The following is a 27,657-nucleotide window of genomic DNA, read 5'->3' as shown; positions in this document are numbered from 1 at the left end:
TGAACGTCGAGCTCTCCATCTGCCTCGGGGCAGGGTGCTGTAACCAGTTTCTTCACTGGATAAGGGTGCAGGCCTCTTGACCTCAGAGGACTGCTGTCCGTCGTTTACTGCACGAACGGTAAGTTCCGAGTATTTGAAATGTCTTTAAAAGTCTTTTGTAATGATGTTTCTTGTTTTGCAGGGTTCCGGCGATGGCGGATGACGGGCTGAAGTGAGTTGAGGATGGAACCCGTGTGAGGAATAGAAGCGCCTGGCAGCACGTAAGTAAGCGCTTGTTGCCTGCTTCACGATGCGCACTAACTGTCCTTTTATCTTGCAGGTACAAGTTCGGAGCTGCTGAAGGGTGCCGGAATACCCACTGGGTTCGGCGTGGGAAGGAGTAATGGCACGTGAGTAATAAAGTTACCCAATGTCTTTAAACGCACCTTCTTTTGTCTTTCAGATGCGGGATGCAGCGCCGAAGGCCTCCGGAGCTCGCGAAGAGTAGGTAAGCCTTTGTCTTTCAGATGCCGGAATGCAGCACGAGGCGTTGGTGACAGCTGATGGACCAGGTAAGAGAAGCGCTGTCACTGAAGACCGTAATGCTAACCTGTTCTTTCTTGTCTTTATAGGTGTTGCTGAAGACTGGATTCAGGATGGTAAGCCTTTTTCCCTTAGGCCCAGGATCAGATGCAGAAGACACGATGAGCGTTCTGCTGCAGAGGATGCAGAATAACGCAAAGCAAGATTCATCCATCGGGTGTGGTTTAAATAGCCTCCTGTAGTGCTTAGGTGTCTCCTTCCACAGCCTCGCCTAGGTAAGAAAAGAGTTCCTGCTTTCCAGAAGAGTTCCAGTGTTCTGAACCTAGGGAGTGGCTCCTGCCCCACCCAACAGGAAAAGTAGTCCCAAACAGAAGAGGATTAGAGGCTCAACTGGCAGGTAAGTAAGCAGCATGGTCTGCTGCAGGTAAGTCCACCCAAGCATTATGAGCCCGGCGCTTCCAGCGCTGGGACTGGGCATATTTATGAGCCTGGTGCCACTGGCGCCAGGACAGGGTCCAAAAGGTCCCAATTGGGACTGGTTGGCACTCGGAACCTGGGTTATGGGTCTGCTTCCAAGGGAGTTGGGTAAGTCCTGACCTTTTGGAAGCAGAGATCATGACAAAACTCACCACGGGGGAGATTATACTGGGAGGGGACCTGCACATTGCATGGGATCCCACTCGCGATAGGTCAGGGTCCGGGCAGCAGGGACAGGCAACACCATCGAAAGCCCTACTACAAGAATTTTCCAACCTAGCGCTGGAAGATGTCTGGAGGCACACTAACACCAAACAACAAGGTTTCACATACTTCTCACATGTTCACGGGACAATGTCAAGGATAGATTATCTCTGGGTCTCGACAGGTATTCTGGGGAAAATTCGCAAGTCAGAGATGGTCTCCATCTCGCTATCCGATCACGGCCCTTTGTGAGCAGAGATAGCTATGTCCCAGGATTATGGAACTGGCGGATCCCAGAAGAAATAATAAGGGATCCAGTGTTAGGAAACACTCTCCGGGAACACATCGTAGAATACCTATCCTTTAATAACCTACCAGAAATATCCAAAGAAACCCAATGGGAAGCCCTAAAAGCTGTAACAAGGGGACAGTTAATCGCATTAAAGACTCAAAGGGAGAAACAGAATATCCAATGGGAAAAAGAATTGGAGGCTAACATATCCAAAATCCAGGCAGAAATAATGCAGATACCCACCGAACCGAATTATTCAACTCATTCAAAGTCAAAGGCAATATTACCCAGTCTATGAATGAGGCAAAGATGCTGGTAATTCATAAACAAGGGAAAGACTCACAACTTCCTAGCTCATATCGACCGATAGCCCTCGTGAATCAAGATGCAAAATTATATACCAAGATACTATCCTCGAAGCTTAAGTACTTCCGAAATTGATCCATCAGGACCAATCCGGGTTTGCAAAGGGGTCCAGCAAGGTTGTTTCCTAGGGCCTATGCTGTTTAACCTATATTTGGCTGACCTAGGAGAGACACTCTGATACAGTGGATGGGCTATGCAGATGACTTTGTACTCCTTAAACCCGGGCTGGCTCCAAGCTTCACTGGATTCCTTACAATAATTTGTTGATGCTAATTCCCTCAAAGTGAATACTGTAAAACCTAAAGTCATGATTTTCAAACCTCGAAATAAGAAGTCCTCTAGAATGAAATGGCACATGAAGTGGAGGATACTCTTAAGTAGTCTATGATTATTGATCCCTTGGTGTCCGATTGGACTCTAAACCTAGTGGGATGAACCATTTTGAAGCTACCAAGGCGAAGATTTGTCAGATTGAGGGTGCCATTGGGTCCTTTGCCCGGTCGGGCTTTGTTCAGGCTATATCAAGCTAAAATGCTGTTGACTATCCTATATGGAGCAGAGACCTGGACCCCTCCGCTCCAGCCAGAGCTTTCTAAATGAGAATCTATGGTATTAAAAAGGTTTAGATTGCCTTCCCATACTGTTACAAAGATGATATATTTGGAACTTAACTTCACTCCAATTCTGATCTGCTACCAACTGGGCATTTTATCAACTTACTGGAAGCTGGTAAATGCTGCCGATGCCTCTGTCAATCTCATATATGGTGTCTTGCAGTCTAGACCAAGCCATATGTCCCCTAGTTCCATCTTTACAATCAAGGGTTATGCTGATAGGTGGCTGGCGATGGCTCCTGACAATGTTCTTGGCATGCCACATAAGCAGTTCAAATTGACCATGAAAACTATACTTCTTACCGCAATTGACTGTGAAACTTGCATGTAAATGTAATGACTCCTTTACTTTGAGTACATCCAAGATAGGGGTCAACCTCCTAGCTATATCTATCATTTTATGGGTAATTCACTTGTTTGGGACTACATCAGAATAAACTTCATTGTTAAGTCCTTGGAAATGACGGGAGCATGGCATAAAATCCATAGGCGTGCGAGAATCTGTCGATTTGTGCAGGGAAACGGAACTTGAGTCTGCCAAACACTTCTTGGTCAACTGTCATTCCTTGTCAAAATTACGAGACACGGAGCCGAGATCTTTCTGTGGAGGAACATCACACAAATGTTAGCATCTCTGACAGATTGAAATGCCATTGTAATGGAAATGTACAAATGGAATGAGATTCTCATTTTAATGTGGTATTAATTGTGTTAAATTATCTGGATGGTTTGTATTCAAAGTTGACAGCTGTTATAAAATACTAATAATTAAGGGGAAAAAAAAGATATAACCTTTTTATTGTTTTAAGTGAATACATTACCACATTACCAAAAACAAAACCAATGTCAGTGCTGATTGGACAATTCAAGGATACTGAACAGATCCATAACGTAATGGGGAGCAGGGTGTCCAGTGGGGTAACTAATCAGCTCAGGGGAAGACAGCAGGGGGGGGGGGGACACAGCAACACATTCCTCAGTGCTCCCCCACCCACCTTCTGAAATGTTTGGGTACAGCCTCTTGTAATATAACCCCTTTCCTCCACAGATAAACAGTCCATTGAGTGAGTCGTGGCCGTTCTGCTGATTTCCTCCCCCCCCCCCCCCCCCCCCGCCCCATCATTGCAATAGTTCTCTTTACCAGCCCTATTGTCACAGCCAGAACTACTTTGCGAACCCTGCTTCTCCCCAAATCTCCAACTGTGCAAGCTTTGGGTCGAGAGTCACCAGAGAACCTAGTATTGTAGTCGGTTTACAAACCCTTTTCCCCCAAAACACCTGAATGTTTGTACAGCTCTGCAGCGTGTGATGCCCCATTGCGCTGGCATCGCAGGCTTAGATCATCATTCGCCACACCTCACCATGCCAGTGCCGCCCTAGAGAAATACACCCGGTGGAGTATTTTCATACTGTATCTGGCAGAGCTTGGCCAAAATTCCCACCTCCCGTGGGAACATGAGCGCATCTACCCATTCTTCAGACTCCTTGGATCCCACATCCCCTTCCCATCTTTCCCAATGTGAGTACATGTATTTTCAAGCTTGTATATTCACGCACTGGAGCATGTTTACATGCGTTTTCATCAAAACAGAGGCTACCACTGCAGCGTGTTAATACGCTTTTATTTTGTTATTGGAGCAGGTCGTTGCAAGAGGAAGACTTTAACTACTAGAACTTGTCATTTAAATACAGATGTGAGGAAGCATACATTATCTTTTATCCCAACAGGCGCAACTCTGAACTCTCCTAGTTTCCTCTGCGATAGCTTGAAAGAAGGGGACAGTGGTCAAGCTCATGAGGTGGTGCTGAGGCGAATGCAGCCAATCACTGATGGCCCCGAAGACAGGGGATACCGGAAAGGTAGGTGATTCCAAATATTACATAACGGCTAAGCATTGGAGACTCAAAGCTGAAGCCAAACCAAGCATAAATATGTTTTTGGTGATAAAAGAAATAAGCACTTACCTGCATGCAGCCTTCCTGCCTGCATTCTCTGCTCTCCGGCAATAATGAAGCAAAAGCCACCCAGTGGTAGCTTTTGTTTATTACAGCTGGCTGGCTTTTGCTTCATTAGTGCCACAAGGGCAGTGCTTAACAGAAGCACAGGAGGCTCATCCATTTCAAATGTGTGACTTTGAGCCTCATTTCCTCAAATGTTTACAAAGTTTACATAGGAACTTTCTTAAATATTTTTTATATATATTTTTGGATCATGGACAATCTTTTGAGCCAATAAAATCTTAGATTGAACTATCCCTTTAACGCAATATTTGCTCATGAGCAAATCTGGGGTTAATGACTGCAGAAACTGTAAAAACCCCATGCACACTTTCCTTCTCGGGTGTCCTTTCCCATTCCCCACTGACACCTCGAACCCCACACTCTGAAATGAACGCAGAGCGTAAAGAAGTGATCAGTAGGGATAAACCTATAATCCAGAACACGATTTATGCTTGGCCTCAAGCCCAGGGACCGTATCTCTCAGCACTGAAATCTCTCCACTGGCTCCCGGTGGCTGCAAGGATCAAGTTCAAGACCCTTTGCATTGTCCACAAGGCTTTCTGGGGCAGGGGCCCGCACAACCTCCAATGCTCTCTTCCAAAATACCTTCCTTCTTGTTCCGTTTGCTCAGCTACCTCCAACTCTCTAAGGGTTAGACGCTTCTCCAGGCAGAGTGTGAGGTGGGGTAATCTCTCTCCTCTGCAGGTGCCCCCTCTGGAATAGCCTCCCTGCCCCTCTTAAACTCGTGCCGGACCACCTGAAGTTCCAGAAGCAGCTCAAAACTATCCTCTTCTCTGCTTTTTCTCTCCCGCCTCTGCTGACCTACCTGTCTGCTGTACTGACTGGTTGCTTGGCCATCAGAGTCTCACTGGGTACCAGGCCCTTTCTTGATCAGTCACCCTTGCACTGCCTCGGGGCCTAACATGCACTTGGGGACTGTAACTGTAACCCTACAGTCCCTTGTTCTCCTTGCGCTACCCAGAGCCGCGCTGCCCTGGCTGCACTTACTCGGAGCATGGCTGCCCTGTTTTCCAACACCTCTCTCCCTTGCACTCCCCTACCCCCACCCCCCTCCCACGCCCCGTGCCTTTTCCTTGTCGCACTTGCACGATCTGAATGACACAAGTCCTAGTAAGATAGTTTGTCTTGTCCTCCCTCTGTCTTCCCTTCCTTGTCTTGTGGCACATAGAAACACTTGTCTACAGGCACCTTATAAATGACTTGTATCATATCACATCTTGCCACGATTTTTAAAACTTGTTCGGTGCAACTGATGGGATGCTCATCCACTTCACTTGCGACAAAAAGTTGGTGAACCGTGCACAGAGGACATTTAAATGTGTGCATCATGGTTGTGCACATTCTGGTGCTATTTTCCCACCAAATGCAAGGCAGAGGGGGTTATGGGCCTTTTCCAGTAAATCCCGATTTACAAAAGAGGTGCACTTTTCAAAGCACAGGGGGAAAAAAAACATTTCCCAGTGTCTTTGTGGAACAGGTGCAGGGGGATATAAAATGTATGGGAAGGTCACTTCTGATCCCCCCTCATGCAATGGGTGAGTGAATGCTATGTGTAAATAAGTGAGTGAATGTTGAGTCAAAGAATGTGTGTGTGGGTGTGTTTGTGCTGGGGGACCCGCAGCTGATTTTGGCTGGTGTGGGCAGCACCGTAGCAATGCACTTTTCTTTTATTTAAATGTATTTTATTGTTGTCAACAGTAAGAACACATGTAATCCCCATCCCTTCTCGTCCCCCACCAACACATGTAACCAACAACATACCCAATCCACAAGTGGAGCGAGTATTCGCACCAGCCCCAGCAATCTAATTTTCCTCGGGCACCATGTGGCGCGGGAGTCCCGATGCAGTTGATGCAGGATAATGTCCCAGTCTGAGAGAAACCTTTGGTGATCCCCTTGAATCGAATAGGTCACCCACTCCAGTGCCACAAAGTTCCATATTTTACTAACCCATTCGTATTCTGTGGGGGCAGCTTTTTGTTTCCATTTGTGTGCCACCACAAGCGTTGCTGCCACCATCAGGATGACTTATGTCTTTCTTTGAGCTTTTGAGGGTAGATTTTCCAGAACCCCGCCCATTACCAGATGACCATCCCTACGCTGTCCGGTGTCGGACTCCCAAAAATACAATTTATTGGTGCACGGATTATATCCCAATAAAGCTATATGACTGGGCATTCCCACCAGATATGCTTCCACAATCCCAGTTCCCCACATCCCCTCCAGCATAGCACTGACACAGTTGGGTAGAATTTATTTTGTTTTTCTGGGGTGAGATGCCATTGGACTATTATCTTAACCCACATCCCCCGAATCTGGATGGCCTGCATGAGCTTGGGGATATCTGCCCATAACTGAGTCAAAAGTTCCCTCCAACGGCTACCCCACTGCTCCATATAGTGCCATGCCTGGCTCCTTGCCCCTTCTGCTTTAATCACATATAACTCTCCTTCCAAATGCCCATCCCCGTGTCCATCGTTACAAACCGTTCAAAGGGCGTGAGATCCCTGGTGGCCGCTGACTTGACCATTGGGTTTGTAAGCCAGAGCCTCATTGAGAGTAGCTATTACCTCTCATATAGCCCAAAGTACTGCTTGCACTGTGCAGAGGATTTAATATCCTGACCCGAGAACATGCCACGTAGTTTGCGGCACCCTGTTGCTAAACACCCATTGAAGGCCCCCCTTTCCATACCAGTTGTGAACTGTGGATTCCTAAACGGCGCCGTCTTCGGAGAGGCGAAGGTGGTCAAGTTCACCCTCTGCACCAGCGCATCGCATGAGTCTCCCACTAGGGCCCCTATCCTGCTATGGTACATGTTTGCAGGTCTATGCCCCTTGGGTCGCTACAACACCTTGTCCAGCGGCGTGCCCACAACCACTTTATCCATTCGATACCAGACCTTCCTGTGATCGCCCCTAAACCAATCCTGATCACTCTGATTGGAGCCGCAAGTTAATAGAGGTGGAAGTTTGGTGCTCACAGCCCCCGCCCCCCTCTTGCTTCTGGGAGACCTTAGCATCTGCATAGCTACCCTGGGTCTCTTGCGTTTCTAAATAAATGTCCCCACATGTTTTTGAAGGGTCCTGAAGAAACCTTGGGTAACCCCCACTGTCGGGGCCGATAAATAATACAGGATTTCCGGCAAAATCACAATTTTAAGGGCATTTATCCTCCCCATCAACGATATTGAAAAGGGCATCCATTCCGCCAGCAGCCAGTGTAGCCTTTCCGCTAAAGGCGGTAGTTAGCACAGTAAATAGTACCCAGAGGACTAGTAATCTGGACCCCCAACCATCTAATGCCGGTTTGTGCCCATCTCTAGGGCACTATACCCTGCAATTCCTGAATCTTTTCTGAGGGGGTGGTCACATTTAATAACCCTGACTTGCAGGCATTTATTTTTAACCCTGCCACCTCTCCAAATGAGGTTTCTGGTTCTGTGATCAAGAGGAGAAGGTCATCAGCAACCTATGGCCTGGTTGCAGCCTCCCACCGCCTAATAAAACTCTATGCTCCTCACCCCCAAAAGGAATCCCACCCCCCCTCCCCCCTAAAATACGGGGAGGCCCTAATGCTGGACAAGAGCGGCTCCAGGTGGCTGGTGTTAAAGAGCGGGGAGAGCAGGCAACCCTGCTTAGTGCCTCGTGAGACTGTGATCCTCTGGGAAAGTTGCCTGTTGATTGCCAGGCACAAGGAGGGAGTTTTGTAGTTAGATCTTACCATTGAAAGGAATTTAGAACCGAATCCCATAACCTCCATGGTATAGAAGAGGAATGGCTATTTGACCCGATCGAATGCCTTCTCGCATCCAACGCTAATATAAGTGCAGGGGTTCTAGACTTTACTTTTTCAATCAGAGGACAGACTCGCCGAATGTTATCCGAGGTCTGCCTATCCCTAATAAATCCTGACTTTTGCTTTGACATAATACCTCTGTTGGAGATAGAGCAATGAACGCTCTGCAGCTCTAGTCTGCCAAACATCTAATTGCCCCCTAATCAGCCGATAATCCCTTTGGAGCATACGCCCTTTGTTATTTGCCATTTGAGCCATTATTTGTAAAGCTTCCAATTCCTCCTGTAAGAGACCTAGTTGTTTGTCCCTCTGGCACTTCATCGCGATGAACTCCCCCCATCAGTGTAGCCTCAAACACGTCCCACACCACCTGGTCGCGTACACCCTCTGTTGCGTTAAGTGCAAAGTAATCCAAGATGTTACTCTTTATGTCCTCACATAGGACTCCATCCTTAAGGATGTGGCTAGGGAACTTCCACCGCCAGAGGCCCTGGTTTGTTCTGCCACATATTTAAGGTAATCATTATGGTCGCATGGTCTTCCAGGGCAATTACTCCTATCTCTATCCCCGCCACCCTACCCAATAGAATAGAATAGCCCCCCGCCCCCCTCAGTTTCCTCCAGCCATCTACCAGCGCCAATTGGGCCATGTGTTCATTGAAGCAGGCAGGTGGCGCCACCTGGTTGTGTAACACCCTTGCACGCCTGTCTTCTCTTGGGTCCCATGCCAGATTAAAGCCACCTTCCAATATTATCTGCCCTTTGGCAAAAGTTGCCCACAAGAACCCATCTTGCCCCATATTGGGGGCGTTGATTGCTTCCACTGTATAGGTCCCCCTCTCCCATTGGAAAGAGGCTGCCAGATACCTACTGTGTCCCCCTCTGTAGCTATGACCTGGAAGCCTTGGATGCCCAAATAGCGACTCCCGACCATGTCTTCCCTGGGCCGTTGGTACCCCTTGATTTTCAGCTAATGCCTGTCTCGCCTCCGAACGTGCGTCTCTTGGAAGGCTACAATTCCCAACTTCCCTGCTCCAAGAACTGTCCCTCTTCCTTCTCTTAACAAGAGAATTAAGGCCCCTGACGTTTAGGGAGGTCACCCGAAGCACTTCCATCTTTCCTATGGTCGTCTTACCGAGTGGCTCGCACTAATGAGTGGCTGCCATTGAGATCCCCCCCCCGAATCCCCTCTCCCTTCACCTTCTCACCCCCATCTGGGGGGAGCTTAACCAGCCTCTAGCTCCCCCGACCCATCATCTCTAGGATTGAGCCCTTGTAACAACCCAGAGTAAACCAGTTCAGGTACACCTAGACCCGTGTAGGTCAACCAACGTACCACCCACCTCCCCCGGTACCTCTCCCCTAACTACCTCCCCCAGACTGGCTACAACATTCCTTCTTGTAACCCCCATTTTCCCTCTGTGTGGCGCTCCTGTGTTGATGGGTGTGTGGGCACCTTCCACTCCTACCCCTGTGGGCGTTAAACCGTGCCACTTAGGCCCTGTTTATTTTAGCCCCTTGTCGAAAACCTTGTCCACTCCCACATTTACTTCCTGAGCAGTTCTCTCGCCGGTCTTTGTATTTGCCTTGGTGACCCCTCGTCCTCAACCTTCAGTACCCTTGTACCTTCCTCGCAGGTATTGACCTGATGCCGTTTCCCTTCCCATTCGAACAGTAGTACAAAGGGAAAGGTCAATTTATAGCGTATGTCCGCTTGCATTAGGGCGCGCACCACCGGGCCCATCATACTACGCCTCACCAGGGTGGTCTGGGCTAGGTCCTGGAATAGCTGAAATTCCGAGCCATTTTAGCTGAATGATCTGGCCCTCCTGGCAGCCGCCAGCACCTTCTCCTTCTACCCGTACTCTTGTAAGGCCAACATTACATCTCTGGGTCTGGCCCCTGGCTCTCCCCTCTTTAGCCCGACTGTCTATGCGGTCCCGCTCTATACCCGACCAGTCTTCGACCTCCAGCAAGTCCCTGAACACTTGCTGTGCCATTGTGCGTAGATCCTTGTCCGCAACCGCCTCAGCAAGGCCCTTTATTCTGAAGTTGGATCTTTGCGAGTGGTTTTCAAGGTCTTCGCTCTGGTCTCGAGGTTTTGCGTGGCCCTGCTAATTGCTCTACCGGCTCGTCGATCTTTCTTGTGTCCTCTGCAACCTCTTGTATGGCGCTCTCTGGTGCATCGGTCCGCTCTTCTAGTTTCGTCATGTCCCCCTTCACCTCTTGCAACGATTTGGATCATGCTCAACTGCGATTGAATGGTGTTCGCTGTCTTGTCCCCAAAATCTTAAAAGCATTGGCGAAGGACCTCCTGGGTGGCCACTTCATCTTTTGCAGTGCCTGCCAGCACCCTAAATCCTCTCCTGCCCCGGGCCCCTGATCTCCCCCAGTTGGTACTTCGCTTTCTCTGCGCCAGAGTCTCTGCAGATTGCCCTGTTATCTTTCTGATTCTGCTTTTTCTTTTGGTTTCTTTGAGATTCATCGGATGCAAAGGAATTGGCCTACAGACTTGCCTAAGAGACTGGCCTAACCGATGAACACCCATGCGAAGCGATGTCGTAGAGCACCGCACAGCTGAGCTGCGGAATGCTGTGATGCCTCAGACTGCCGGGCATGAAGAGCCCCTCCTGAGAAGTACACAGCAATGAAACTGCTGGCTCAAATCCCAAGGCTGCCAGAGGCTACTTCGTGCCTCTCGCAACTGCAGTCTTCATTCCCCAAGTTCTGCGAAATGACCTGTTTGCTATCTTACGTGCATTATACATGCTGTTTTATGGGTGGAGCATAGATTTAGCTACACCATTCTACATAAGGATAAGCCAGGCCTGGGAGGGGACAGAGCAGAATGTAGCCCTCATATGCACTGATGTTTGTTTGCATTACAGCCAATTTCTCTCTACTTCTGGTCCCCTGTGTATGATTTTTGTCCAGGTGCCGAGTGTCTGCTGTCCCTGAGGTGGTGTGGGGGAGCTGGATGAGCACTGGTATCATGGGTGCAGGATGAGCCTGTAACAGACGGTGCCGATTCCCGGGAGCTCCCCTTCCTGACGTGCAACAATACAACGGGTAAGTGAAAAAAGTTTTTCGCTGTACCTGTTGCATGTTTGATTATGGGAATCTGGAGTCTTCAAGGACTCTAGCAATAATACAGAGACAGTGCCTCAGAGTGCTGCAGTGATGGAGTACAGGGTTAGAAGGACAACTAAAGGACTGCAGTCGGGTCAGAGCATTCTTAGGTACCTGTGATACAGTCGGAGCACCTGTCTAGAGACTGTGTAGGGTCGATGCAGTAAAGGGCACAGGGTAGGAGTGTGAGGTCGGAAGCCTCAGTTGACCTGCAGTGGGACATATACCAGTTACAGAATAGTTGCAGATTACAGAAACAATATGGCAAATGCTGATCCACTGACCTGGCAAGAGGCCAGGACAGATCTGTCATATAAATTGGGTTCAAGGGCAGTGCTGGAGAGGTTGAGGAGCATGGTGGACAATTGGGACGTGGTCCCCCCAGTCGGTACAAAGGAATAAGGAGGTGGGGGTTGCCCAGGAACAGCAGTTACAAAGGGTACCGCAACGAAAGGACAGGGGATATAGTGTTGAACTACATGCAAAGCACAAAGATATCACAAAGGGGATGAAGCTAAGGAAGGATCAGAGACCCTCAGATTTTGCAGTAATGCTTACACAATCTTTCATGAGGGCCACAATATGGCGGCCGTTGCCAGAAGAGATAATGAGGGTGGTGGAAGGGAAGGTGGATGTGGAGGAAAAGTTAAGGTCCGCCCAGGGGTGGACATACATTCTGAATGCAGCTGATGACGCATGGCTGACTGTGAGAAAGCAGTACCAGTGAAGGAGTGGGAGGAGGGAGAACACAGAGGGTCAGGATAGTGAGGTGCTAGCACCATTGCCTGTGGGAGTTGGGACACTCTTGGGGTAGCTCTATGTATTTCCAAGAAAGGCGAGGATGAGAAAGAGGGAGGAAACACTGGCTGGCTAGGTACTGGGGGAGGCAACTGTGTGCAACAGAGGGGCAGGAAGACATTTTGGAAAAAGGGGGTGCAATGACGGATTTGGCAAATAGGGACTTGCCTTTGAGAGGGAGGCAGGTTACCGGTAGTCCCAATGGTCATGGTGATGGCAGATACTAGGAGTACCACCCACATTCTGACCCACACAAACGGGGTCCTGACAGGCTGGGGGTAGACATGCCTGGACAAAGGGGCAGTGAAGAAAATGCCAGTGGAAAGGGTAGTGTCAGGCGAATGCATGTCAGAGATTATCAAAACACAACCGGACGCTTTCAGAGCATGTGCACCAGAGGACATTGACAGGCCCACATATAAAGAAGGTGGTCATTGTCAGCATAACTCAATAGTGTTTGTGGGGAAGGAGCACAGTATGGTGAATTACAATTAGGGTTTCCTGTTTTAGGGGTTTATTTTTTTTTTACTTCCGGGGGTGTTTTTCCAGTGTTTCAAAACATTTCAGAATCTGTGTTTATCAGTGTTTTCCCGTTTGCCCCTTTCAGAAAATCGCGGATACCTGTTTTTTCCCGGTGTAAACACAGAAGTGTTCTTTTATTGTTTCAACATTTAAAAGAGTTGACGATCGAGGTGGGACTTGAACCCACACTCCCCAGCTCCGGAGGCTGATGCCTTATCCATTAGGCCACTCATTTATGTTATAATTTATATTATATAAAACACAGTGCATAGAATTTGCGCAATTGGCCAATTCAAAGCAATTGCTAAGGATTGGTGCATGTCAGGACTATTTGGCCCTATTTTGTGATCATCTTCATTTCCATTTGTACAAAGCACCAGTATAAACAAATTATTTAGAAGACAGAAAATCAGAAGCCAAACGAAAACTGTTAAAATACACGATGGCGAGGCGTAGCAACCACCACACTGCATACCCTCTTCAGTTAAAAGGGATAAATATGAATTGCGGAAGGGTTTGTGTTGCAGGAGTTTTTCCTTTTTTTACCTTCGCTCACTGCAACACATCATATGTAGGGTGTGTTCTCCAAACTCAAAGACCTGCTTTACATGTTGACCTGGTGTCTTCATGATTTTGTTGTTTTTGCCATGGGGTGTTCATTTTGTGTGTGACAGGGTGTTCACTCAGTCTATCACGGTCAGATCGGAGCTCACCCATCAAGTGGCCCAGTGGCCTAATGGATAAGGCATCAGCCTCCGAAGCTGGCGATTATGGGTTCAAGTCCTACCTGTCACAAGTCATTAACTCTTTTAAATTTTGATATAATTAAATATGAACAATTTCAACAAATATTAATACAAAGATGATAACAACAAATAAATAAACAGGGCCGTGGCGGATGCCTGTAACTGCCTCTAGTGCCCCCTTGCAGGGGGCACCAAAGGCAGGAACAGTCCTCCCCACTTCCCGCTCCTCTGCCACGGCCCGGTTTATTTGTCCAATGCTTGTCGGGTCCACGTGCACGATTACTTTATTTCTGCACTGCAGGAATAAATAAAGTAATCGGGTCCACTGACCCGACAAACATTGGACAAATAAATAAATAGGGCCATGGCGGAGGCCTGTAACTGCCTCTGGTGCGGCTCCAGAGGCTGTAACAGTCCTCCCCACGTCCCGCTCCTCTGCCACGGCCCTGTTTATTTATTTGTCCAATGTTTGTCGGGTCCACGTGCACGATTACTTTGTTTCTGCACTGCAGAAATAAATAAAATAATCGGGTCCACTGACCCGACAAACATTGGACAAATAAATGAACGGCGGAGGCCTGTAACTGCCTCCGGTGCCCCCTTGCAGGGGCACCGGAGGCAGTAACAATCCTCCCCACGTCCCGCTACAAAGCCACGGCCAAGTTTATTTATTAATTTGGGCAATGCTGGACAGGTCCGTGGACCTGATTAATTTATTTAAAATAAATAAAGCGGGTCGTATTTATTTCTGCAATCAACATTGGAGAAATAAAGTAATTGGGTGCCCAACACCAAACCCAGACGGCCCGCTCAGGAGTGTTGCCCCGCCGCGCGCCACTGCTACTGCCAAAGAAAACACAAGACTAAACACAAGGCAGCACCCTCGGCACTTTCCCCTGCAGCCAGTTGGAAAGGAAAGATAGATGTGTGGGATAAATTTGGTTAATTCAACCTTCTGCCACAAGGTGGCAATAGTGATTAATAATATCAGTTCAAACAGCTTGCTGTAGCCAGAGCTGGAAGAATAGCTCATTGGCAATGCATTTGTCCTGAATACAAAACAGTAGTTCGAATCCCGCTCCTGCCACGTTTATGTTAAAATTATATAAAATGCGGGGTTTATCGGATTCCCCCGGGGAATATAAATACAGTAATCCCCGAAAACCTGACTCCCTAATTACAATCAGTGGTGTTAGCTCTGAAAAGAAAGAAGATGATTCCATCTGAGCGAGTGGCCCATGACACCTGACAATGACCTACAGCCACAGCTAATGGCATCCATAGAAGATGAGGAGTGGCATGTGGCAGAGAGCCCAAAGCTTGAAGTGGTGAAGATTATCCTACAGAAGAGCAAGGAGGAGTGTCAAAGGAAATGTGAGTGGCTCCTGGCCATTTGGAAAGGGGAGGATAAATATATTGTGCAATATTTCAATGTAGAGAAAGGGCAAGACAATGCATTTTAAGTGCACGATAGAGATGGGCTGGTGGCCCACGGCAAAAGAACGCTGACAGGAGCATGTTGACATGTGTGTGGCTCATTGGAAGAAAAAACAGAGGAGCCAAAGAAGGATCAGTGCAGGCAGATGTGGAAGGGTCACAGTGGGGAGACTAGCTATCGTTTGTTCTCCATGGACTACTGGGAGAGCGGTCAGCAACCAGGTATTCACCATGCAAGGTGCTATTTGGGAGAAACATGACAAGCACTGACAAGTTGCTGCTGACACTGACTGCGGGTGCACCTAGGTAGTGTGAGGCACTAGAGGCTGACTATATACTGGAAAGTAAGAGAAACATTGACTGACTTGGACAGTGCACACAAACATGGACACATGAAGGAGGTGGTTCTGGATGTTAGAGTGACGGGGTGATCAGCGCTAGAAAGGGAGGGATGTGTAGTTACGACTGTTTCTGTTGTTTTAGATGCACCCTGGATAATGTTTGATGGTGGGGGTGTTTATGCAATACAGTACAGCGAATGAATGGCTTTAGATGTGTTAAGACATAAGTAAGTTGTCTTAGTTTATTGAGTTTGTATGTATCAGAATAGTTTTATTGTAATGTGCTTTATGTGGAAGTAATGCAAGGATTTGGTCAGCGATTCATAGATAAAATGAGAAGAGTGGAAAAAAAACTAGACTCATGTTACCTTTCTGATTCTGCACTTTGTTTTGGTTTCTTTGAGATTCATTGGATGCAAGGGAACTGGCCTAGATGACTTGGCTAAGAGACTGGCCTAACAGTTGAACACCCATGCCAAGCAGAGCAGAGCACTGCACAGCTGAGCTGTGGAATGCTGTGATGTCTCAGACTGCTGGGCATGAAGAGCCCCTCCTGAGAAATACAGTGATGAAACTGCTGGCTCAAATCCCAAGGCTGCCAGAGACTGCTTCGTGCCTTTTGCAACTGCAGGCTTTGTTCCCCAAGTTCAGCAAAAGTACCTGTTTTTTTATCATGCATGCATTATACTTGCAGGTTTATGGGTGGAGAATAGATTTAGCTACTCCATTGTGCATAAGGATGAGCCTGGCCTGGGAGGGGCAGAGCAGAATGTAGCCCTCCTATGCACTGGTGTGTGTTTACATTACACCCAATTTGTCTCTACTTCCGGTCTCCTGTGCATGATTTGTGTGCAAGTGCTGAGTGTCTGCTGTGCCTGAGGTGGCGTGGGGGAGCTGGATGAGCACTGGTATTGTGGGGAGTAGAACGAGCCTATAACATGCCCTCCTGTGCTTTCTTCACCGACTTGGGGGCAGCTTGCATGTCCTTCCCCTTGTTTCTGGACATAGTGCGTAGGCAGGTCTGATGGGGGAGCCCTTCCCCATCCTCTTCTCCCTGATAACGTTTTGCACCCTTCAGACCACTTCTGGCCACTTTTTCAGGGCGTAGGAACCTCCTCCCTCTGCTGCTTTGTGGGTCCGCCCTTTACTGTGCGGGGTGGGTTGGAACTCCCCTCTGTGTGCAGGTGAGCCACTGTTTGTCCTCCTCCTCCTCAGGCTTCAAATGACCCTCATCCTGGCCTTGGTGCCAGGATCACTCTGCCCTGAGCCCAACCAAATCCCTCTCCCTTATTCTTCATTGCCCACCACGGATGCAGATGGACTCTTTAGCCCTCTATTCTGCCTCAGGATTTGCCCGGGGCGGCTAGGGCCCCACCAGTCATCGTCTCCTGTGCGTGGGGCACCACTAGCTTCCTTGTCTCCCTTGCTGTGCTTCTAGATGGGGGTGCGTTGGCTGAGGCACTATATGCATCTCCAAAATCCTAAATTTACCTAAATTGGGCCTCCAGCCACCCTGGCTATAACCCCAAAGGGCCTCTTCTGGTCTTCTATGCAAAGTGCTGGCTCCAAAGCTTGGGCAGGGGCCCTTCCCCTTTGCTCCCCCACTCCTCACTGTCACTCTGCTCAAAGCTGCTGATCACTGCCTGCTGATCACTGCCTGCACTGGCCAGCCTCTGCTTCTTGACCCTTTCCTTGGTTCAGAGCGCACTGACCTGTGATCTCCCCTAAGGGGCGGGTGGGAGGAGTCTAGCCCCTCAGGGTCGCAGCCTTCCTGCCTTTTGACTTTCGCTGTGCGGCCCCTCCCGGGCCTCTTAGCCGCTCCGTCTGCTCTTCTCGCCGCAGCTCTCAGCGGTGGGTTAAGGGTATAGCCCCTCTGAATCCTCCTGATCCCGCTGATGAGACGCTGTTTCTCTGGCGCGGGGGTGGCTCGGTCCCGCCTCGATCGTCCTGCTGGTACTCGCCAGCAGTGGAGCCCACGCTCCATGAATCCAGCCCCACTGAGCCTCCAATATTGCAGGCAGGTCCTTCCTGACGGGCTCCTCTGCCATCCCCCATCCACCAGCAGCTGCTTTGCACTGCCTCGCAACTGCACTGGGTCCTCGCCGCCCCAGGGTCTCACCGAGTGGTTCTTCTTGCTCAGTCTGCGAGCGTGTCTCTCAGCTCGGCCTGCACCGGCCACGGGCACAGTGCCTCCGCACCTCAGACACCGCAGAGACTAAGGACGCACACCCGCCTCTGCTGAAGACCCCCAGCGATCCAGGCTCCTGCACTCCACCACCGCAGCCTACAATGATAAATCCCTGCCGGGGGAAGGCACTATTAATCTATCTTTATTGTCTTTGGCCCTGCGGGGGTTGGAGCTCCACGATCACAATGTTCTCCCCTCTGTGGCCATCTTGGGATCACAATCACAATGCACTTCTAATCGGTATCCATCATAGATGCCATTACAAAATGCTGTTTTCTTTTATGGAAAGGATAATCTGTGATTTTATGTGACTGCACTGGCATTTTGGGGGGCCAAGTCAAGCCATTCTTTGCTGTGGATGACCATTTTTGTTTTTTTTACTGGGATTCTATGACAAAGCAAGCATGAGTGCTATTATGTTTCTAGACTAGGGTTGTACGGAACTTCGGCTTCGAGTAAGTATTCGGCCGAATTCTGGCTGAAAAAAAGCTATTCGGCTCCGGCCGAATAGTTTCCAGCTATTGGGCACTTGCTGAATACTTTGACATTCTCATTTGAATACAATGCAACATGAACTCAGAAAGGCAAATATAGACTTCAGTTTGCAAAACTGAATAGAATTAGACCAGACAAATTTCTATCACACATCTGAAAAATATCTTCTATTGTAATCTGCTCTTTACGGCATGTTTTGATACAGATTCTCAGACAAAAAAGGTGCTCCTCTTTTATACTTAGCTGCAACAATACAGGAACATCTTTTCTTTTGGCATATGTTTATATGAAATGTGCACATTTTTCATTGGAATAAACAAACTGAAAGAAATGTGCATAGATACTTTCCGTTCCTGTCATGTCACTTCCCATTGCGTATGTCATAGTCCCCCCCCCTTTCTTTTTTTAAGGACTTGAGTCCTGAGTTTAACACTATCTGATATTTTATCAGGAAATTATAAGTTGCATATGTTTGTGTATTGATGAGAAAGAGTGGCTAGATTAAGTGAAATGTGAGCAGCATTTGTTTGGGTGTGGTGAATAGTTGTGAGATGGAGTTCACGCATTTCAGATTTCCTTTTAACTTGTCCTGCATGAGCCAACATGACCATTTTATACATTTCTATGTGAGCTGAAGAAGTTTCCAAACTCAACCACATTGACTTTGCAATTGGATAGAGAACGTAATGCATCTGATTCACAAAGGCAGTCCTTTTGCATTTGTGAAGCCTCCTACTTTAGCTGGCACTGAATATGCAACAATCTTCTGTGCATTTGGTCCCTTCATTTTGGTTAAATCTGCTTTATTTCTGGCTTTTATATTTTAAATAAAGATGCTACATTAAATACAATGAAGAGAAATAAAAGTATAGAATGAATTTAATATGGTGCTTTATTTGTTTTTTTAATAGGTGTGTTTTTTGAAGTTTGGAACATGATTTTATTAAATAAAGCAACTATTAGGCTTCATATTCGGCTTCGGCTGAATAGTTTTCAAACTATTTGGTATTCGGCCCAATACTAAATATGCTATTCGGTACAGCCCTCGTCTAGACTGGCATTTGTGGCAGCCAGTCAAGCCAATTCTTACTGTGGTGTGGCTTTTTTCACTGTGCATCAAGGGTAAAGCAAACATGATGAGCATTATTACGCATCTGGACATGTTTTTTGTTGTGACAAGACATTTTTTAAAGGCTAAGCCAACAGGAGTGTGGCAGAGCCATGGTGGGCATGTCTTGTTATAGTATCATTACTGGCATTATGTTATGCTAAGTTGATTTGTACCGTGCACCGCTACCACCCAGGGGCAATCTCCAGGCGCTCGCGTGGCTCTGCAAAAAAGGGGAGTGAGGGGATTAGTGGGGTAAAGGGTGAGAGGATAAGTTCAGAACCAGGAGCGCCTGTGAGTGTTTTGCATGTGGTCATTTGTGAGCGGCCTCGCGCATTGTAACCGTATGGGTAAGATTCCATGCCTGGGGTGGAGGTAGCGTATTGTGTTAGTGTTGTGTGGTTCAGATGGGTTGGTTGTGTGCACTTGTTAGATGGTGTCCATAAGGGATTCAGAGTCACAGGTGGTTGTAGCTGTAAGGTAGTCCGGCATCTTGGTGTGTTATTTTGAATGGTATTGGGCTATGTGGGTGGTTCACTCTGGATGTTGGCATAGTAATGGTTCTCTGTATGTTTATGAGTGTGACTAATCCAAGATCTAGTGTAGAGGCATCAGTTATGGAAGGAGCAGGAAAGGAAGAGGGTTAGCAAAGTCGATCAGTTCGTTGTGGTCTCTCTCTGGGGCGGCCTTTTGGATGCTGCTTGACGGTATCTAGCCAGGTTCTTGTTTGCAGTTCTTTGGCCCCTCTCCTCTCTAGTTGTTTGTCTGCAGTGTTGTTGTTGCCGGTGTCCCTTCTAGGTTGTCATTGTCTGCTGAATAGCCAGGTTTTTAGAAGTTTCCTGAAGGTGATGTGGTCTTCTGTGGTTCAAATTACTTTGGGCATGTTGTTCCAGGTGTTGGCAATTAGATGTGAGACTGCTGTTCTGCTAAATTTCCTTTTTTCATAGTGTTTTGCCTCTATTTGTAGGTCGTTGCTGGATCTTAGTTGACTTCCTGGGGACGATACCGTCTAATCTAGCCTTAATTCTACTCCTTGTCTGTGCAGGGCTTGTTTGGAGATGCAGAGTGCTTTGAATTTGATGCACTTTTTTTTTACTTGCAACCAGTGTAGGCTTTTCAGTACTGGAGTGATGTGGTCTCTTCTGTATTAGTTTAGGAGAATTCTGGCTGCTGGAATTTGCACGATTTGGGGTTTCTTGGTGAGTCTTTCTGGCATTCCAAGGTAGAGGCTGTTTGCATAGGTCATTCTTGGGAGTATCAGGGATATGATTGTGAGGGTTCTGTGGGGGAAGGATTAGTTGTATAAGGAAGAAGCATTTTGTGGTTATTGCGTTGACTTGCGGTTCCAGTGATAGTCTGTTGTCCATGAGTATTCCTAGGTTGTTTACTACATTGGTAGTCTCTGGTTGTGTTCACATGCCGATTGGTCAGTCTCGGTCGAATCCTGTGGGTGAGAGCATTATTTTCTGTTTTTCGCCCATTTCAGTTTGAGGTTGTTTGTTGTCATCCAGTTGTATATGTCTCAGAGGCAGTTGTAGATGTTGTTATTTTGTTCTGTTTGTTTTCACAATCAGTTGTGTTGTCTTCGTAGTTGTAGGCGGCAATACCGTGGGATTGAATGATTTTCATCAGTGGGCACCTGTAGATGTTGAAAAGTAGAGGGGATTGGCTGTAATCCTGTGGGACTCTGCAGGATAGATTGATGGTGTTTGAGGTGAACGGTGGTAGGTAGGTTCTTTCGGTTTGGTTTGTTAGGAATGAGGTAAGCCACTTTAATGCGAATTCCTGTATGCCACATTCCATCAATCTTGTTATTAGTGTTGCGTGGCTGATTGTGTCAAAAGCCGCTGATATGTCCAATAAAAGTAGGGTGTTGTCGTCTGCGTTTCAGGTCATCCCATATTGATACAAGTGCTGATTCTGTTTCCTTATCGATCTGAAGCCAACTTGTTATTAGTTGAGTATTCCGTTTGTTTCGATGTGTTTAAGATTGGTTTTGTAGACTTGGTTCTCCAGGATCTTCGCTGGGTAGTTTGGTTAGTTATCGGTCTGTAGTTGCTTGGGTCTTCTGCGCTTTCTGATCTTCTTTATTTTTATCAGTGGTTTGATGTATGCTGATTTGAAAGAGGATGGTACTATTCCTCTTTTGAGTGATGGGGTTCCGTGGTTGAGGATTCCTTTGAAGGTCCGGGCGGGGGGGGGGCTATAAGGTTGGTGTCCTTTGATCAGTGTGCCGAAGTTTTCCTCTGTGATTTGTTCTATGCAGATTAGTTTTGGTGTAATCTGTGTTTCGTCTAGTGTCTGTGGTACAGTGGTCGCAGTTGTATTTGCTGCGGGTAGGTTGATGGTCTGCTGTATTGTCTATTTTTGCTCTCCGATGGTTGGTGATTTTGTCACAAAGTGTTTGTGCAGGGGTGATGAAATTTTTGCAGGTAGAGGGTTTTTATCTCTTTGATTTTGAAGAGTTCTTTGTGTGACAATTCTATTCTTGTGGCTTAGTAGAAGGTTTTTTGTTGCTTTGAGGGCTGTTGCTTTGTACAGTTTGAGTTGAGAAGGAGGGCAACCACCTGGCGTGATTGACCATGTCAAAAGCAGAGGAAAGGTCAGGATCAGTACAGAAGGAAGGCTAGAATCGAGGTTAGTGAGCAGATCTTCATGGGTGTTCAGGAGAGCAGTTTCCGTGTCTCTGGCTGCTCTGAAGCCAAATTGATGGTCATAGAGACAACCAACAGATTCAGTGTGGAGAGTAACCTGGGAGATGACCTGCTTATTTCAGGAGTTTGCCCAGGAAAGAAGTGATGGAGACCAGGCGATAGTTTGCCAGCCAGGTAAAATCGGCAGAAGCCTTTTTATGGAGGGGGTGCAGAAGGGAGTGCTTGAGAAAGAGGGGAACATTCCTGTGGCAAAAGTGATTGTAGAAATCGGCCAAGGCTGGAGCCAGGTTCTCAATGTGGTCCTTGACGGTTCTGGAGGAGTAAGGGAGCACCTGTTTAGACAACACTTTCGTAGATCGGACTTGTCTAGAAACCTCTTTGGGTGTAGTCGGCGAGCAATAAAGATATGCATCTCCACATGGTAGGAAAATAGTACTTTGTCATTTGCTTCAGTTGTGAAAAAGAAATTGTGAGGTTGAGAAATGTCTATTAAAACCTGTGGGTTGGGTATGGAAGCATTTCAATGCCTGGATAAACAACGTTCTACTCTATAGTTCCAGATGGAAATTGCTGGACTATTTGGACTATTTGGCTGGGACTATGTACTACTATGGTCCATTTAATGGTTTGGATTTTTGATGCATTATCAAAGATCTATTATGCTGGCACTTACGATTTTTTTTTTTCTCCAGAAATAATTATTTTTGACCTTAAGAAGAAACTGGTTGGTTATTGGGTAGGATATTCAGCAGAAATTGGGTTTCTGTTTAAAAAGGCTGGTGAATAATCATGGCAAAGCCCACGTTTTCATGTTTGCCTATCATTTTCCTTTCTTAGTGTTAATACGTTATTGGATCTTCAACATTACTGCACCACCATGATATTTCTTGAGGTTGAAAGTGCATTTTGTTTTCTTTTTGGTTTCATTGATCATGTGGAAGGAGGCCTGCTTGGGTTTGTGTGTGTGTGTGTGTGTTTTTTTTTTTTTTTTTTTTTTTTTTTTTTTTTTTTTTGTTCAGGGCATTTATTGGTTATGCATGTTTGTCTATAGGATCCTGAACTTCATAGTGTCATCCTTCTTTGCTGATGTGTGTTTCCGTTATTAAACCTGCTGTAAAGTTATGGACCACCTGATATGATGGCTGATATTTCCATAGACAAGGCATTGTTTGATAGATTAAATGGCCACTTAACTTTTCAAGAATACGTTTGTTTTAAGATTCATCCTCGGTAGTGCTTGATGAGTGGGTTAATATCCAGATCTCTATGTAGTATCTGTTTGAGGGGTTCAGTGTTACTCCAGGTCTCTAGGAAGCTGCTGAAAATATGCTGTTCCCTTGTAGAGTTTAGCTCATTGTGTATTCATGTGTGTTGAGATGCCTTCCCCTCTCAGTGGTACTTGTGAATATTCTGTCGCTCATTGCTGCATTGTTACATCTGAATCTATTTTTGGATATGTAATACTCGAAAAAACTACCCCACCCCTCTATTTGTGCAGCACTAAGGTTTCTGTTAAGTTTGTTCATTCTTCACAGGTAGCTTCGTGGAGCGTAATACGTAATTTGTGTTGCAACAGGAAAGTACACATCACATATAGTTTGAGGAGGGAGACCAACTGCTCATTTCAAAACATACCCTCACATTTCTTCACTCTCCACATCCGGGATCCTTCGCTCCTTAATGTTACTTCTGCCCTTGGTTAAGTAGATTCAAGGTGAGTATTCAATTCAAATGACCAAAAGTCCTACAACTGTGTTTTGACTTGTATTTTTTATTCTTTCATTATTTTTGTTTGAAAAGGTTTCAATCTTCCACTTGTCATTCAGTAGCATTTCAACACTTGTAGTGGAAAATACAATTTTAAAATTTGTATTGATTCATATATGGTCCTTTCATCTATAGTCCTCCTTAAATTGTGTTAAAAAAAGAAAAAAAAAAAAAAGATTTCAATCTTTCAATTGTCGTTCAATACCATTCCAAGTGTTCAGCATCACACTTGTGGTGAAAAGTATAAAATGTTGCAATTTGTATCACTTCATATATAGTACTCAAAACGTGTTTCACCACAACCATAAATGTGGATCATGAGGCGGAGATAAGTGTCTCAAATGTTGCAATGCTTTATCTACATCTGCAACTAAAAATATGTTCTGTTTGCTGGGGTTTGTGGTTTTAAAGTAAATTGCAATCATAAGGCTTACAAGACTATTTCAGGATGTGTGTTTAGCAACAGCCTTTTTATCGGAATCCTTAATTTCTACTCACCCTATTAAACACTATTTGACTTTAATCATAGTGACCTTAATTTTTGGTATGGTGATGGGTAGCATCTTAAAAAAATATATTGTACTACCCATTAATCTTTCTGGCAATATTCATTTGTGCCTTAGTATAATGATAACTGTGGGATGCATAATGCTATATAGTCTTGTTTAGATTACCTGTAGAGGCTTGGAAAGAGTGCTGGATTTGGTTGTCTTTCACAGATTCGAACCCGAAATGCTGCTCTGTGTTGAATCGTTGTTAAAAAATGGCCACCAGTGTATAGCGGCACGCATGACGTCACCGTGCACAGATACCGCGATGATGTAATTGCGTACCCGCATTTGGCAGCCATGATAGAAATCCTCGCTTGTTTTTGCAAGTACTTCTATTTGCCTTTGCATGAAAAAAAAAATGGACGTGAGCCCTAATGTAAAGCTTATTGTCAATATCCACCAATTAGAACATTTACAATTTTGAAGTCGACATGGTTACCAAATATAAATCGCAAACAATGTCTTGATGTGTTACACTGATGTGCTTGAAGCACAGTATGCTCCCTTGCTTCTAAACGAGAGCAAATGGATCAATAACACAGGCTTGTCTAAGAGTTTTTTGTTGCTGGTGTAGATAAACCATCACAACATTTGAAATACTTATCTCCTCCTGATGATCCACATTTATGATTGTGGTGAAAGTTTGATGCTGAACACTTGGTAATGGCGACATCTGAAATGCTATTGAAAGACAGTTGAAAGATTGAAATCCTTTTACACCATGTAAGAGGGCTTTATATGAAGCAATACAAATTGTAGCATTTTATTTTCACTACACGTGTGATGTTTAACACTTGGTAATTACGAGTTGAAAACCTTTTGGTCCTTTGAAATGCTACTGAATCGCAAGTGGAAGATTGAAACCTTTTCAAACAATAATAATGACAAAAAATGTCAAAGCACGATTGTAGGAATACTCGCCTTGAATCTAGTTAACCGAGCTCAGAAGTATCATCCCTCTCAGTTTTAAGTATTCATGTTTTGATATTGTGCAGACACAATATCTGGGGCTGCAATCTAGTGATGGTTACTGCAAAATATATAGATTATTCTTGGCTGCAGTATCTGACATATGCCTCCAAACCCTAACAAAACGTGGATGAAATGTTTGAGAAATGTGTAGAATTCGTTCTAATCCAAGGTAGCAGTTTCAGTGAAAACACCTAACCAATGAAGTACTTCCTTGTCATGATTAATGTTACACCTTACTTGAAAGAAGCTGAGGTTGCACGTTCTTGAAGAAACCGGATATGAACCCTTTTATCGACCACTGCCGAGGTTTGAACCAGCCCTTCTTTGCTAACCTGTACAAGAGGGCTTCCTACAACAACTTCATTCCACCATCAAGAGCAATTCCATCCTAAGTCCCCATCAGGCTCCTAGCCTGTTAGGCGAACTGCATTGGTCCTAGTCTCTTCGCTGGATGCATCAGGATTACATTGGACTTCAGTGGAGTTATTGTATCGGTCCTTCTCCACCCTCCCCCAATCTGCTACCCATAACTCAGTTTAACACAAAATCCTTCTGAAATATGCTTGGTCTGTAGGTTTACCTCCAGGAGATTTCCTTAAATTGCCTTTTCTTTGGGCAGAGTCATGCTCCCTTCTTCGTTGTGCCACCTTCGACTCCATTTCGCCTTCTCCATCATCTTTATCCTCTCTTCTCGGACCACTGGTAACTCCCATGTGTGTTTTTTTTCCAACAAGGTAATGCTTGCAAATGACACCCATAGCCAGACCAGGATTGATGGCAAATGCTGTTATACATTGCCCCCTTTCACCTGCCATCTTCAGTCCATAAACTCCTGGCTAAATTCCCAGTTGTCTGAGACTACATCGTTCAAAATCTGAGATCCTGCTCCTCTGTCAAAGCCAAAACCTGAATTGAGTCTCTCGCCACCACTGGGAAGTCTATTCAGCATTTTGGTTGCATAATCACCTGTGATCGCTCCCTTTCCTTCTTGTGAGGGCTGCCATTCTTCACTTGTTTTTCCAACTCGCGCTACTTCCATGAATATTCCACTTGCATAATAGAATAACAAACTGAAATGAATGCAAAAAAAGTATGGTTGGACTAACGAGGATTGAATAGACTTCTGCACAAAAACAGGCACTATGATGAAGTTTATTCAAATGAATACAATTCTTCAGCATAAATTGGAATTGAGTTTTTTATAAACTTAGTTAAGAACATTCCTCGCTAATAAATATATACGTAAACAAAACATCGAAATTGACTAACTATTGCAAATCGCCATCTCAAACTAGAGTTGGTAAACTACCATGGACTTTCTGTGATGGAAATCTCTTCTCAGATAATTCGCCCAACTGTATAACTATGCCTGCTCTACCAGCAAGAGTAACTCTTAACATAGCAACCCTACATCTAGTGGATCCACGTGCTCGAAGTATTGGGAGAAGCAATACTTTTTTTACCTAGGCGGTAGAGGGGACAAAACATAAGTTCTCAAAAATTAACACAATTACAAAGAGATAACCTGTCATTAAGAACATGTCATTTACCCGTATAATCTTGCAGGGTATGTTGATTTAGCCTCCTCAGTACCTCATTCGGAATCAAATCTAATTGTAGTGGCTCCCTATTCCGTTTAACACCTTGTAACTACTCCCAGTGGGCATCATCCTACTTCTGGCTCAAGATGTGGATCACTGTGGCCTACCTCATTGATAATTGCCAATGTTTTCTGAGTGGACCCCATTGGCATAAAAAAAACAAGCTTCTTTTTCCACACTAGGTAACGCTTTGTTCTTGAACCCAAACAAACTCTGCCTAGAAGTGTGATGGTATGGAAAGTCTTCCATCATAATACCCCAGCAAAGCACCACCTCCAGTCGCCACAGTGTCTTGTATCCCTGAAAGTAAAATCTTCTTGCTTAGATGGCACATTATATGATAGGTTATTTATAACGCTCTTAATAACCAGAGGTTTATTAGCGCGGTCTCAGTGTATCCGAATATTTGCTGTTGACTTGTTGACCCACTGTAGCTTTGTTTTTAAAAAAAAAAAAAAAAAGTTATTTCAAGACTGAGTCTCATACGAACCCTATAGTTAAGGTGAGACTTGCATAAGCTTTCATTTGTAATTTGATGATTTTGTATTGGGCAAATACTTGTTTTGTACTGTTTGTAAGTAATTAAAGTTTTTTTTTTTATCCACTGTGTGTAGACTTTTTCGAGGTAGTTACATTTACTAAACTTCATTTACTTAATCTTTGTTTTCCATCTGCTAGGGAAAATCTCATGTTTTTCGTTTCAAAATTTCCAGAGCAAAATTTGTGGATTCTGCATGAAAGTTAAATCTGCTAATCCACGACACTTTCACAGGATGCACTATCCCTTAAAAGTCATGTTGGCGGTTTCTACCCCACCTACTGGCTCTTTGGGTGCATTATTTGGATACCTCTGTCATGTAGAGGCACATGCATGCTTTCTGCTGGTCAGTGGCTGTCCCCAAACCAGCAACAGGTGGGCAACATGGATAGCTTTCAGTAACAGTTGGATACATTGAAACAGCACCCATATACTTTTATAAGGCCCACTGGCATTCAAAAACAAATGAATATATAGCTGGCAGTCCTGATGCTAATATCACCACAGCTGCTACT

At 45.7% G+C, this 27,657-nt stretch overlaps 1 protein-coding gene across 4 annotated transcripts in view; it reads left to right on the top strand.

Moving 5' to 3' along the window:
* Positions 1 to 27,657, top strand: part of U2SURP (U2 snRNP associated SURP domain containing) — a 1,877,492-nt gene that overhangs the window by 12,643 nt on the left and 1,837,192 nt on the right. For 3 of the 4 annotated variants that reach the window (XM_069618259.1, XM_069618256.1, XM_069618257.1), the window contains exon 2: positions 4,204 to 4,335. The gene's annotated coding sequence lies outside the window, so the exon portion shown is untranslated. Of the gene's footprint in view, positions 1 to 4,203; positions 4,336 to 11,229; positions 11,365 to 27,657 lie in introns of all 4 variants that reach the window. The other variant, XM_069618258.1, reaches the window with a different exon arrangement.

Source organism: Ambystoma mexicanum, chromosome 10 (genome assembly GCF_040938575.1).
Source record: "Ambystoma mexicanum isolate Mex_15411 chromosome 10, UKY_AmexF1_1, whole genome shotgun sequence".
In the NCBI taxonomy this organism is placed as follows: Eukaryota; Metazoa; Chordata; class Amphibia; order Caudata; family Ambystomatidae; genus Ambystoma; species Ambystoma mexicanum.
The sequence above is the reverse complement of the archived record's forward strand: the minus strand, read 5'-3'. Positions and strand labels throughout refer to the sequence as shown.